Source organism: Spermophilus citellus, assembly GCF_964194105.1.
Source record: "Spermophilus citellus genome assembly, chromosome: 1".
Classification (NCBI taxonomy): domain Eukaryota; kingdom Metazoa; phylum Chordata; class Mammalia; order Rodentia; family Sciuridae; genus Spermophilus; species Spermophilus citellus.
In genome coordinates, this window is record NC_138182.1 from 129,389,843 (window position 1) to 129,403,420 (window position 13,578).

Consider the following 13,578-nt stretch of genomic DNA (forward strand, 5'->3'; position numbering starts at 1 on the left):
TTCATGACTCCCCTGATGGATGCATACCTCCTAGCCACTTTTAGACTATTTGAACTATTTATCTCAGATAAAATATAGTATTCCACTTTGTTCTCTTGTACTTTAGTGAGACATCATGTTATAACTCCACCCCGAGACATGCTATTAGAGTAAATGTATGCATCAATTTTTAGACACTAGAAATGTGACGGTATGAACCAGCAAGAAAAATGTCTTAGGATAACCATATGAGTTGACGAGAAGAACATGCAAAACTAAAAGTAAATATAAATGTTTTGCTGAAGCCCAGACTTGTTTATCCAATTATATCCTTCTGGATAAGATTTTTATGTGAGGTAGGTGAAATTTCTTTTTTTGAATTTAACTGGTTGCTATTTAAGCTAAACTGATAACTGTGTGCAAACCCCAAGAGTAACATTTTTAATACCTTAGGACTTTTTAACAATGAACACATTTTACAAATGAATAGAATGTTCTAAAGTAATTATTTTTCAAGTTTCAGATAAACATAATTACAATAGTTAAGAACATAGATTTTAAAAGTGGCAGACTTAGAACAGGGTCCTGGCTCTACCATATATTAGTTGTGTTACTTTAGTCAAGTGAGTTTACCATCTGGAACCTCAATCTCCTCATCTCTAAAACTATAATTGGCAAAAAATCATGGATCCATTGTATGGATTATATTGAATAACTATCCTAAACAAACTTAACATATGGAGACAATTACACTGTTGGTATTTCTGAGACACTGTCTCCTAAAAACAGAGAGTATTTCAAAAAAGTTAAACAACTTATAGAAATGGATGAGCCAATTCATTATGGTTAAAATGAATTGTATTATACTAACTGAAGAAAACATAACAAGTCATGTCTTTGTACAGGGATAAAATAAAAAAAGACATTATCAGAGGCACATATAAAAATACATGAACCTATTATATAACTATGTGTAATGAGAAAATATGAAAAACATAAGTCAATAGAAAGATAAAAACTAAAAAAATGACATTTTCTTTAACTGTATATTTGTGAATACAGAAAGTAATACAAGGCAGAGACTAGTGCTATTGTATTCTCTGGAATGGAATATAGACATACTGGAGCATCTTCATAGGAGAGTAACCAAAGAGTAAGGAAATTTACCATCTGTACAAATGCTACCATTTTATTAGGATAAATACCAAGAGTAGAACAGATTATCTGTAGTTTAGCTTCAGCAGAAACTTCAGTTTTCCAAGGTGATTGTACCATTTTACATGACTTATAAATCCAATCCCATTGATTGATATATTTATATCAACCTTAAAAACTCAGATTTCTTTTTTTCTTAGGAAATAAAAATGAAAAATCTGACCATACTGTACCCTTTTGACCACAATAACTGAAGAGAAAATACACTAACACTTTTAGATATTGCATGGATAGTCCAAATCTTCTTAACCTTCGTCCATCACTCCTACCCAACTTAACCTTTTAGTACTGACTAACACCTGTCTGCACAGGTTTGCAAACCCTGAGTTAATGGGAGACTGGTGTGAACCCCACCACTCTGACTTGCTGATATCTGCATTTGAGAAAGAATACATGTTTCCAGGTGTGTTTGTGTGTGTGTGTGTATGTGTGTGTGTGTGTGTGTGTCTGTGCACACGCGTGCACGCTTGGTCATAGTTGCTGTTTTTGGTAAGTGCCACTTAGAGACATCTGTTTTTTTCTCTTGGCTGCCTCCTCCTTCAGGTGCACCCAGCAGGTGGTGACATAAGCAGACTCAGAGCTCTTGCTATAGAAGAAGGTCCCCATGACAGTGATGGACATGGCAAATTAAGATGATGCAACCTCACAATGTCATCAGTTCGTGTTCTGTTATTTACTTAATTTAAACCTAATGACATGAAGCATTGCTGCAGTGCTGAAGTTTTCTTTTCCCTTTCAAGGTGCTCCAATTCCCTGAGGAAAGAACCAAGCAGATGGAACCTCTCACGCTGCAAGCACAGAAGAGCTGGCTGGAAGTATGCTCTCTGTCCTTGACAGGAAGATTCTGTCACTTTTAATTCTCTGGCTTGTTTACTTTTCTACTACATAAGAACTGGGGCTTGTTTTTAGCAGCATTGATTAAGTTGTCATGGATTTTTAAGATAGGAAATAGAACTTTGAAATTTCCCATATGGGTTTAAAATAAGTCAGATAATAATTTCAAGAAAAAGCACTTACCATGACAATAACTGAATAGGTATGTGTCATTTGCAACCATTCAAGGTTCACAGAGGACATGTAGAATCTGGATGTCAATACATACATACGGGTATTAATTTTATCATTTAATCTAAATAAATACATCAATATGTATCTAGCTCAAAGAATGGTATAGTTCATTTATTTTTATATATGTTTGTGTTTCTTCAAAAATTGCATATGTATTTATTCTCTATCAGTAAATATAAATAGATCTTATTTTTAATAGTTAAGATGTACCAAGCTCAGCATTCTGCTAATTAATTCTCACAAAACTTTTAGAGCAGATTTTCTCAAACTTGGCACAAATTGGGCTGCAGAATTCTTTGGGGAGGGACTGTTCTCTCCATTACAAGGTATGGAGTAGCGTCTCTAGCCTCTATCCCAGTAGCAATACCCCTCCCCCCAAGTTATAATAATTTAAAAAGTCTCCAGACACTGCAAATGTCCCTGAGGGAAAAATGGTCCCCAGATTGACAACCATTGCTTTAGGACAAATATTATTATATCTGTCTTGCTACAGAACTCATGTAGGACACAGAGGAAGGAAGATGAACATCTAGAATAGGGAGTTAGGACTGCTCAGATTGAAAGCCCAGACTTTTTTCACTAAGTGGTAGTGTATCTGGTTGATTTTTAAAATACATGAGCAAGATTGTCAAGTTAGACATGAGGTTTTCATTCCTTCTTTCTCTTAGTATATATGAATTGAGCATCTGCTATTTGTGAACTACTATGCCAAGGCAAAAGGTGATGATAAATTTGACATACACACATCAGCTGAAAAACATAAACCTTGTCACTGGTAAATAGCTAATTTGCAATTGAAGTTAGGAATTACATGTACTCAAATGCACATAAAGGTCAAAATATACATAAATATTTATTAAAGGTTACCTTTTATGCATTCGTGTTCCATTAAAGTTTTGGCATCATTGAATACACATATTACACAAATGCAAAAATACTGCCTGTGGTAGAGTAATATAGTGAGACATAAGTGTATCCATATTTTACAAGGGCTGGCAAATCTGGCCTACTACCTGTTTGTGTAAATAAAGTTTTATTGGGTCACAACTGTGCTCATTTGTTTAAATGTTGTCTGTCGCTGTGTGCAGGCTGTCATAATAAATATGAGCAGTTGTGGCAGAGAGAGCATAGCTTTCAAAGCCAAAATACTTACAATTTGGGCTTTAACGGAGAAAGTTTGGCAAACTTTTACATAGTATTTCAAAACGGGCATATTTTTTACAATTATCTGTAGATGTGTAAGACAGGATATTATGCTTTTTTGTATTGATGCTTTGCATGTTATATTTTTACATATATGTTCATCTGGAATAGGAGATCACTTTCTCATCTGTGGAAGACATTGAAATACTGTTCAGCTTTTCCACTATTAAATGGTTTTAACAAGAAATAATTGATTCAAATGTACTGAAGATTTATTCTGTGCCAGCCAGTCTGCTAACATTCTCATGTACATTTTACCCATTAATTATTACAACAACACTGTGAGGTAGCTGCTCAGATTTGAACTCCACATGAGGTTACTGAGTCTTATGGGGCTATGACGCTTCCTCAAGGTCACACACAATCAGAACTCAGATATGTTTGATTGCAAGTCTCAAGTCTTTATCTGCTATGCTTACTCTGTACACAGAATAAAATCTAAATGAAAAATGTACTTGGTTTGATAATATGTTTCAAGATCTAAGCAGATAAACTTTTTAGAGTTTATTCAGATTTTCTTTATCTTCTCATAAACTAAGAAGATCTTCTACCTGCCAAATGAAAGCATCATGATTCCTGGCTTATTCTCATAGTGAACCCCTACCCTTCACAAGATGTTTTGCTAGTTTTGAGGATACAGTAGGTTTAAAAGGCATGATCCTTGACCTCAGCAAACTTTCCTTGTGGGAAGATCCTTGACCTTACTAAGCTCTTTCACTCTGGGAAAAAAAATAAAGGAAGAGAAAGATGGCAATATAGAATGAGGAAATGACCCAATGCAGATATCTGGCATGAATTAAGGGAGGAGGAACACATCACAAAGGCATTTTTGAGCCAAAACTTGATGAATGACTAGCAATTGACCGGATGGCAACTTGGACACCAGCAATGTTGTGCTTACAACTGCCTCTGGATACAGAACTGCTTTTATACAATTCTTGACTCTGCAAGTGTGTGCTTTAGTTGGGCAATACAAGACAGAACACATAAAATATCCTCTAACAATACAAGACATTGTGTAAAGTAAGTGCTAAATTATGTGGAACAGCATAAAAATGCAATAGACAGCAGGAATAGAAGGTAATGCAGGGAGCCAGGGAGAAGGTGGGAAGTTGAAACTTTACAGATTAGTATAACCCAGCTAAATGAGGGTGGGTTCAAAAAGCCAGCTGAAGCAGGAATATGTCCAGAAGCTCTGAACTCCTAAAGAAATTGGCTTCAATAAATACAAAAGTGTAAAGAAAAGTGGGAGAGAAAATCCTATTGATATCTTGGTTTTGAGAAATGAGTGGAAGAAATAAGAATATATTCATCCAGTAGTAAGTGATTTATGAAGAGCATAGTGTTAACACCTACTAGCAATATTTCAGTCAACCAAGGAAGACATGTAGAACAGTGGTCCCATGAGATTATACCACGGCTAAAGCTTCCCATCGCCTACTAAGTTGGAACCATGATCTTTGTAGTGCAATGTATTTCTCACCCATTTTCAGGGTTGTTGATATAAACAAACTTACTGAGCTGCCAGTCATATAAAGTATGGCATATAAAATTATTCACAGTGCATACAATTTGATGATAATGTAATTATCACTGGTTTATGTTCTTGGTATACTGTACTTTTATCATTATTTTAGAGTATGTTCCTTCTTATTAAAAAAAGTTCTACTGTTAACCAGTATGCTGTGTCACACAGGCAGGATACTTACATATGTCATCTTTACCTCTTGATTATATCAAGAGGCTATCTTGATGAATTGACCCAGACCATCTAGGTTTGAATGTGATGTTTGTATGACTAGGAGATTTTGCCTTTTTTTTTTCAGAATGATGGGTACTTGTTATCAAGTGGCACATGGTGATATAACATTCTAAGGTTAAAAAAAATAGAAAAATAATCACATTTATTGAGCAATTCCTCACTCCAGAAAAAAATTTAAAAAATACTAATCAGTACTGAATTTGATACCTAAATAACTAGAAAATTTCAAGAAATTTGTGTCAAATTGAAATGAACAGCTACGGTGCTTTAAATGAATTTATATATTAAGGTAAATTACTCTGATTTATTATTTAATAAGTGGCCAACTTCCTTACCATGTATTTGACACTGTATAAATAAAAACATCTCTGACCAACCACCTTCCTAGCAATCAGTCTAATATGGAGGCAAGTTAGATATATGAGCAAATGGCCTCATATTTAACAACTAGATCTGAATTCCTAATCAGAAGTATGCATTTATGATAGTTAATCATAGAGGAAACTGGTATAAATTTATAGGAAGCTAGAGATGTCCTGTCTGGAGCAGCAATATTGAAAAAGAAAGCTGAAAAATACCCCTGATTCTTAGGCCAGAAAGAGGCAAGTGATTTGGTAGAACAAGGAAGAAGGGAAAATAGAAAATTCCAGAGGACAATGAATTTATTTGAAGTGTTCTCATACATTCAGACTGGTTGTTAATAGTTTTGATTTCCTACTGCTGAAGTAAAATTTTAATTTTACAAAGAGTACATAGTTTTCTTTATTATTGGGATGCAAAATATGGACATTTGTTGTAGGTAGGATATAATTTGGAAATGCTAGTCCATTTTTTTAAAAATGTTTGCTTGTTTTCCTGAAAGTACCACTTGTACACATTTTTCTTTCCACCTAGACAAAAGAAAAGTTGACCTATAAGTCCCAAGTCATGGGTGGAAATAGAATGAGTCTTTAAAATTGAACACACATTGTTAGGATTCCAAGGATCAAATAATCACTTTTATATTGATTAATACAACTATTAGTAAACCTTTCCTTTTCTCCTTCAGTGTTCCTTTTATATTTTCATTTTTGTAAACCTGTTTATTTTGACTTAATGCCAATTTTAGAAATCCTAATAATTATTGTTTTTGATTCATAAACATTTTACCTGCTTCTTTTAACGTAGGCTTTATATACTTTTTAAAATCTTCTATCCTGAACCCAAACAGCTATCTCAATCAATTTGAAAATCAAATATATACTGAATGCAGACTTGGTGCAAATCATTATTCCAGGAATTACTGTAGGGGACATCACCCAAAGTCTAGTTGGGACTTTTAAATCTAGTTGGGAAGGCTAAACCTAAATATCATGTAAGTGTGTATATATGTATACACACACACACACACACACACAAATGCCCTAAACATCAATGTCATATCGTAATTTAAAATGAATTTAGGGCTGGGGATGTGGCTCAAGTGGTAGCCTGCTCGCCTGGCATGCGTGCGTCCCGGGTTTGATCCTCATCACCACATACAAACAAAGATGTTGTGTCCACCGAGAACTAAAAAATAAACATTAAAATTCAATCTCTCTCTCTCTCTCTCTCTCTCTCTCTCTCTCTCTCTCTCTCTCTCTCTCTCTTTAAAAAAAATAAAATAAAATATAATGAATTTAGAAAGATGTTTAGCTGAGGGAGATGGGGGTCTGTAGTGCTCAATGTGGCAGGCTTCACAAAAAAAGGAAACTCTACATTGGATCTTGAACTGGATAAGAAGGTGAGACAAGAAATGTATTAAATGAGTAACCAGGATTTGAAGCCATGTCTAGTAGACTTCCAAGTTGGCATTGCCATCTCTTGTGCTATATTTTCTCCCTAACAGTACTATTCAATATTATGGTCACTTTTCTTTTTTATAATTGGAATATGCTTGTCTTGTTTGTTTTACAGGCATTTTTTTTTTTTTTTTTGCATTGAACACTGAGGCCTTAAGGAGTGCCCAGGAACTACAAGTTAACATACTCTAAGGCTCTCCTAGTTTGGTTCTTTTCATTGCTCTAGGCTTCATTTTCATGAGAACATTTCTTCCCAGGGACATTAAGATTTGACTCTCATAATCAGGTCACCATGTGGTTTGCTTGTTTTATGTAAGGTTTTTAGTCAAAGTGAGTTAAACTCACAGAATAACACCCTATGCTTGAGCTTATTAATGGACTTCATTTTAAGGAAGATTATTTTACAGGAGAGTGTGGTAATTTTAGATTACTGATTATTAACGTGTTTTTTCCTTAAAGGTGAGTAGATTACAATTTCTCCCAATTTGTGATCTTCTTGAGAAGGCAGCTACACACATGCAGTCTAGAGTTCATTTAAGGAATAGTGAGAGATAAATTAACTTAGAAAAGTAAATTGAGGCTATTATATGTGTGCTTAATTGACAGGTTAAGGCAATAGAGGAAGACAGAAAGAGAAAGCAGGAGAGAGGGAGGCAGAATGTATACACCTCATGGGAAACTCACTATTCCTTTAGGGATTTGTGAAATGATATTTAAAAATCAATGATTTATCATGCAAATGTAAGAAGGGACACCAATAGAAAATATGATACTTTACAAAGTCAATTCTGCATACAGTGACAATGATCATAAGTGAAAGAGAATTAATCTAAAAAGTAGATTTTTAAGAGCATGTGATTTTCTTTATTGTGTATTAAATATAGATCATTGAATATCAGTCTGTCTCTAATAAATGTCAGGTTCTAAGAAGAGGTCAGGTAAGTAAAAATGAGGGAAAAAAAATGAGGCCTACATAAAAACAAATGATTAGTGGTTGCTTGAGCATTGTGGAATATTAGAAGGAATGCCATAAATGATTAAAACCAGGAACAAAATGCTATTATGATCATCTTTCAATTGTTCGTGTCAATAAATGATAGTTATAACAATCAAAATTTAATCTGGGATTAATAACAGATTATTACTAGTGCTTAGATTTTTAATATGATTTTTAACATGATGAATATTTTAATACTATGCTCCATCCCCATTAGGGACAAAATTATTGGTGACAGAATGACACTTGATTAAACAGTTCCCTAATTAGTTACTGTTCTTTAACTGTAATTCAGATAATTTTGAACCTGAAAATACCCATTGTCTTTATATTTACATGGTGATCCGTGTTAAAATAGATGAAAACAAAATTTGAACAAATATTTACAAGATATTAGGGGCTATTTTCAACCTATCTACTACTTCTTCAATTCTCACAATATTCTGACAACATCTCTATTATTAGTATGATAATTTTATAGTTAGGAAATGTGAGTCTTTGAAAGTTTAACATTTTTCAAGTAACCAAAATGGTAAGTCATTGAGCTAGAATTTGAACTAAGATCCCTCAAATTAAAATTTTAAAATTGGGGCTGGGATCATAGCTCAGAGTTAAGAGTGCTTGACTAGAAAGTGTGAGGCACTGGATTTAATTCTCAGCACCACATGAAAAATTAATTAATTAATTAATTAAAGGTATTGTGTCCACCTACAACTAAAAAAAAATATTTAAAAACAACTTTAAATTTAACCACCAAGTTATACTACCATTGATAGGAATGAACACAAATATGTTTTACCTGTATAAGCAACAGTAACTGGATTAGAGATCCTCAGGGAATCATTTACTGAGCTATTCATTTATTCTCTCTAAACTTCATGTTATTTAACTATAATAGAGCATTCATATTAGTGCCAACAACCTCTTAGAGCTGAGGCAATAATTCAATAATATAATGCTTAGAGATGGTTTAATAATTTAATTCTATTATGTATGACCCTTGGTAAATGTGCATTAAAATAGTTTCCATTATTATTCCTAGATTCATACATCAACATTTAAAAAAATCAGACATCTTATATTTGTGTAGCATAGTAGAACTTTCCAAGTGTTTTTATATGATATATATATATACACACACACACACACACACACACACACACACACACACACACACACCTTTGTTATTTAACATCCATTATTTTAAATATAATGAACTGAACTTAACATCCATGATTTAATGCTTAGGAATGACATGTGAATTTCAGGTGCTGCTACTCTGCTTGCATTGAAAAATTTTAAATTGCAGAATGCACTTTTTCTTTTCTTTCTTCTTTTTGCAATGCTGGCTAGGTTTGAGATTTTATTCTAAGGACTTTGCTACTTGATTTACTGCATTTATTCACTTGAAATAATTGGCTTTCTTTGTAAAATTCTGTAGAACCAGCAATCTCTCTGCTTTTGTTCCAACAACTAAATATATTTCTGATCTAGTGTCACAGGTACTTTTCCCCCATCAAGAGTTTACATACCTCTCATGTTTTGCTTATGCTCTTCTTTACTTATTTAGGAAGATGTGACTACATTATCAAAAACAGGAAACAGAATTTGATTGTTTCTGGAGATGAATGGTGTTCTATGAGCATTCTCTGAATATCTGTGATTTTACCTTGCCCATAGCAGATTATCAATAAACTTTTGCTCAAGTTATCTAACAGAATATTAGTAACAAAAAGCTTGTTATAAAAGCATAGCAAAAAAATTGTGCACCATGATCAAGTAGGATTCATCCCTGGGATGCAAGGCTGGTTCAATATACGGAAATCAATAAATGCTATTCACCACATCAATAGATTTAAAGATAAGAACCATATGATCATCTCGATAGATGCAGAAAAAGCATTCGACAAAGTACAGCATCCCTTTATGTTCAAAACATTAGAAAAACTAGGGATAACAGGAACTTACCTCAACATTGTAAAAGCTATATATGCTAAACCTCAGGCTAGCATCATCCTAAATGGAGAAAAACTGAAAGCATTCCCTCTAAAATCTGGAACAAGACAGGGATGCCCTCTATCACCACTTCTATTCAATTTAGTTCCTGAAATACTAGCCAGAGCAATTAGACAGACAAAAGAAATTAAAGGCATAAAAATAGGAAAAGAACTTAAATTATCGCTATTTGCAGATGACATGATAATATACTTAACAGACCCAAAAGGGTCTACAAAGAAACTGCTAGAATTAATAAATGAATTCAGCAAAGTGGCAGGATATAAAATCAACATGCATAAATCAAAGGCATTCCTGTATATCAACAACAAAACTTCTGAAATGGAAATGAGGAAAACCACTCCATTCACAATATCCTCAAAAAAAAAAAAAAAACTTGGGAATCAACCTAACAAAAGAGGTGAAAGATTTATACAATGAAAACTACAGAACCCTAAAGAGAGAGATAGAAGAAGATCTTAGAAGATGGAAAAATGTACCCTGTTCATGGATAGGCAGAACTAACATCATCAAAATGGCGATATTACCAAAAGTTCTCTACAGGTTTAATGTGATGCCAATCAAAATCCCAATGGCATTTCTTGTAGAAATAGATAAAGCAATCATGAAGTTCATATGGAAAAACAAAAGACCCAGAATACCTAAAGCAGTTCTAAGCAGGAAGTGTGAATCTGGAGGTATAGCGATACCAGATTTCAAACTATACTACAGAGCAATAGTAACAAAAACAGCGTGGTACTGGTACCAAAACAGGCAGGTGGACCAATGGTACAGAATAGAGGACACAGAGACCAATCCACAAAATTACAACTTTCTTATATTTGATAAAGGGGCTAAAAGCATGCAATGGAGGAAGGATAGCATCTTCAACAAATGGTGCTGGGAAAATTGGAAATCCATATGCAACAAAATGAAACTGAATCCCTTTCTCTCGCCATGCACAAAAGTTAACTCAAAATGGATCAAGGAGCTAGATATCAAATCAGAGACACTGCGTCTGATAGAAGAAAAAGTTGGCTACGATCTACATACTGTGGGGTCGGGCTCCAAATTCCTTAATAGGACACCCATAGCCCAAGAGTTAATAACAAGAATAAACAAATGGGACTTACTTAAACTAAAAAGTTTTTTTCTCAGCAAGAGAAACAATAAGAGAGGTAAATAGAGAGCCTACATCCTGGGAACAAGTTTTTACCCCTCACACTTCAGATAGAGCCCTAATATCCAGAATATACAAAGAACTCAAAAAATTAAACAATAAGATAACAAATAACCCAATCAACAAATGGGCCAAGGAACTGAACAGACACTTCATAGAGGAGGACATACAATCAATCAACAAGTACATGAAAAAATGCTCACCATCTCTAACAGAGAAATGCAAATCAAAACCACCCTAAGATACCATCTCACTCCAGTAAGATTGGCAGCCATTATGAAGTCAAACAACAATAAGTGTTGGCAGGGATGTGGGGAAAAGGGTACACTTGTACACTGCTGGTGGGACTGCAAATTGGTGAGGCCAATTTGTAAAGCAGTATGGAGATTCCTGGGAAAGCTGGGAATGGATCCAACATTTGACCCAGCTATCGCCCTTCTCGGACTATTCCCTGAGGATCTTAAAAGAGCGTACTATAGGGATACTGCCACATCAATCATCATAGCGGCACAATTCACAATAGCTAGACTGTGGAACCAACCTAGATGCCCTTCAATAGATGAATGGATAAAAAAAAGTGGCATCTATACACAAGGGAGTATTACGAAGCACTAAAAAATGACAAAATCATAGAATTTGCAGGGAAATGGATGGCATTAGAGCAGATTATGCTAAGCAAAGCTAGCCAATCCTTAAAAAAAACAAATGCCAAATGCCTTCTTTGATATAAAGAGAGCAACTAAGAACAGAACAGGGAGGAAGAGCATGAGGAAAAGATTAAAATTAAACAGAGACGAGTGGGGGGAGAGAAAGGGAGAGAGAAGGGAAAGCATATGGAAATGGTAGGAGACCCTCAATGTTACACAAAATCACATATAAGAGGTTATGAGGGGAAAGGGGGGGGGGACAAGGGAGAGAATTGAACAACAGCAGATGAGGTAGACAGGGAAGATGGGAGGGGAGGGGGGATAGTAGGGGATAGGAAAGGCAGCAGAATACAACAGTGACTAATATGCCATTATGTAAAAATGTGAGTGTGTAACTGATGTGATTCTGCAATTTGTATTTGGGGTAAAAATGGGAGTTCATAACCCACTTGAGTCAAATGCATGAAAGATGATATATCATGAGCTTTGTAATGTTTTGAACAACCAATAAAAAAAAGCTTGTTATATAAAACAATATTCACAATATCAAGCAACTTGCACTTTTTTGGTTAAAATTCTTTTTAAAGCAGTTTTTTTGTTGTTGCTGATTCTTTAATAAATTTAAGGAAATCTTTGGAAAGTATAGTGAAATAAGGAGTATAATAGCAAATGCCTATGGACCTACTATTTCCACGTTCTTACTTTTCCTCATTCTCAAAATTCATCACATCTAAGCTGGGCACAGTGGCACACACCTATAATCCCAGTTACTTGGGAGGCTGAGACAGGAGGATCGCAAATTCCATACCAATCTCACCAACTTAGTAGACCCTGTCTCAAAATAAATATTAAAAAGGTCTGTGTTGGGGCTGGGGATGTGGCTCAAGCTGTAGCGCGCTCGCCTTGCATGCGTGCGGCCCGGGTTCGATCCTCAGCACCACATACCAACAAAGATGTTGTGTCCGCCGAGAACTAAAAAAAAATAAATATTAAAAATTCTCTCTCTCTCTCTCTCTCTCTCTCATTCTCTCTTTAAAAAAAAAAAAAAAGGTCTGTGGATATAACGTTTAACGCAGTGGGTTCAATTCTAGAATGAAAAAAAAAATCATTTCCATGAGATTGTACATATCCTTGCAATTCAAGATTGTGTGCTTCTTAATACATCTATATAAATACATACACACATACTATATAAATACATATACACATACTCAATATACAATATTGAATTAAAAACTTTATTATCAATGTGAATTGTTTTATGTTACAGCTATTATTATTTCAATCAACTGTATTTTTAAAATTTATTCATTTATAATATGTTTTGTAGTTGTAGATGGACAGAATGCCTTGATTTTGTTTATTTTTATTCAATGCTAAGGATCAAACCCAGTGCCTCACATGTGCTAGGCAAGTGCTCTGCCACTGAGCTACTACATCAGCCCTCTTCAACTTTATTTTTGAGATCAGACATGTTCTTAAACTTGAGACGTAGTTCAATCTAGCTGTTGAATAGTGCATCACAGTATAGTATGATATGAATAGTACAGATATCACCTTCTGTTTATCTGTGGCTCCATAACAGAAACAAAATGAAATGAGCAATAACAACGTTGAATCATGTACTCTTGTGCATGTTTCCTTGCTCATGTAAGACACATCTCCATGATACATAACTGCAAGTGGAATGGAGTAAAGGTACAGGTGCTTTC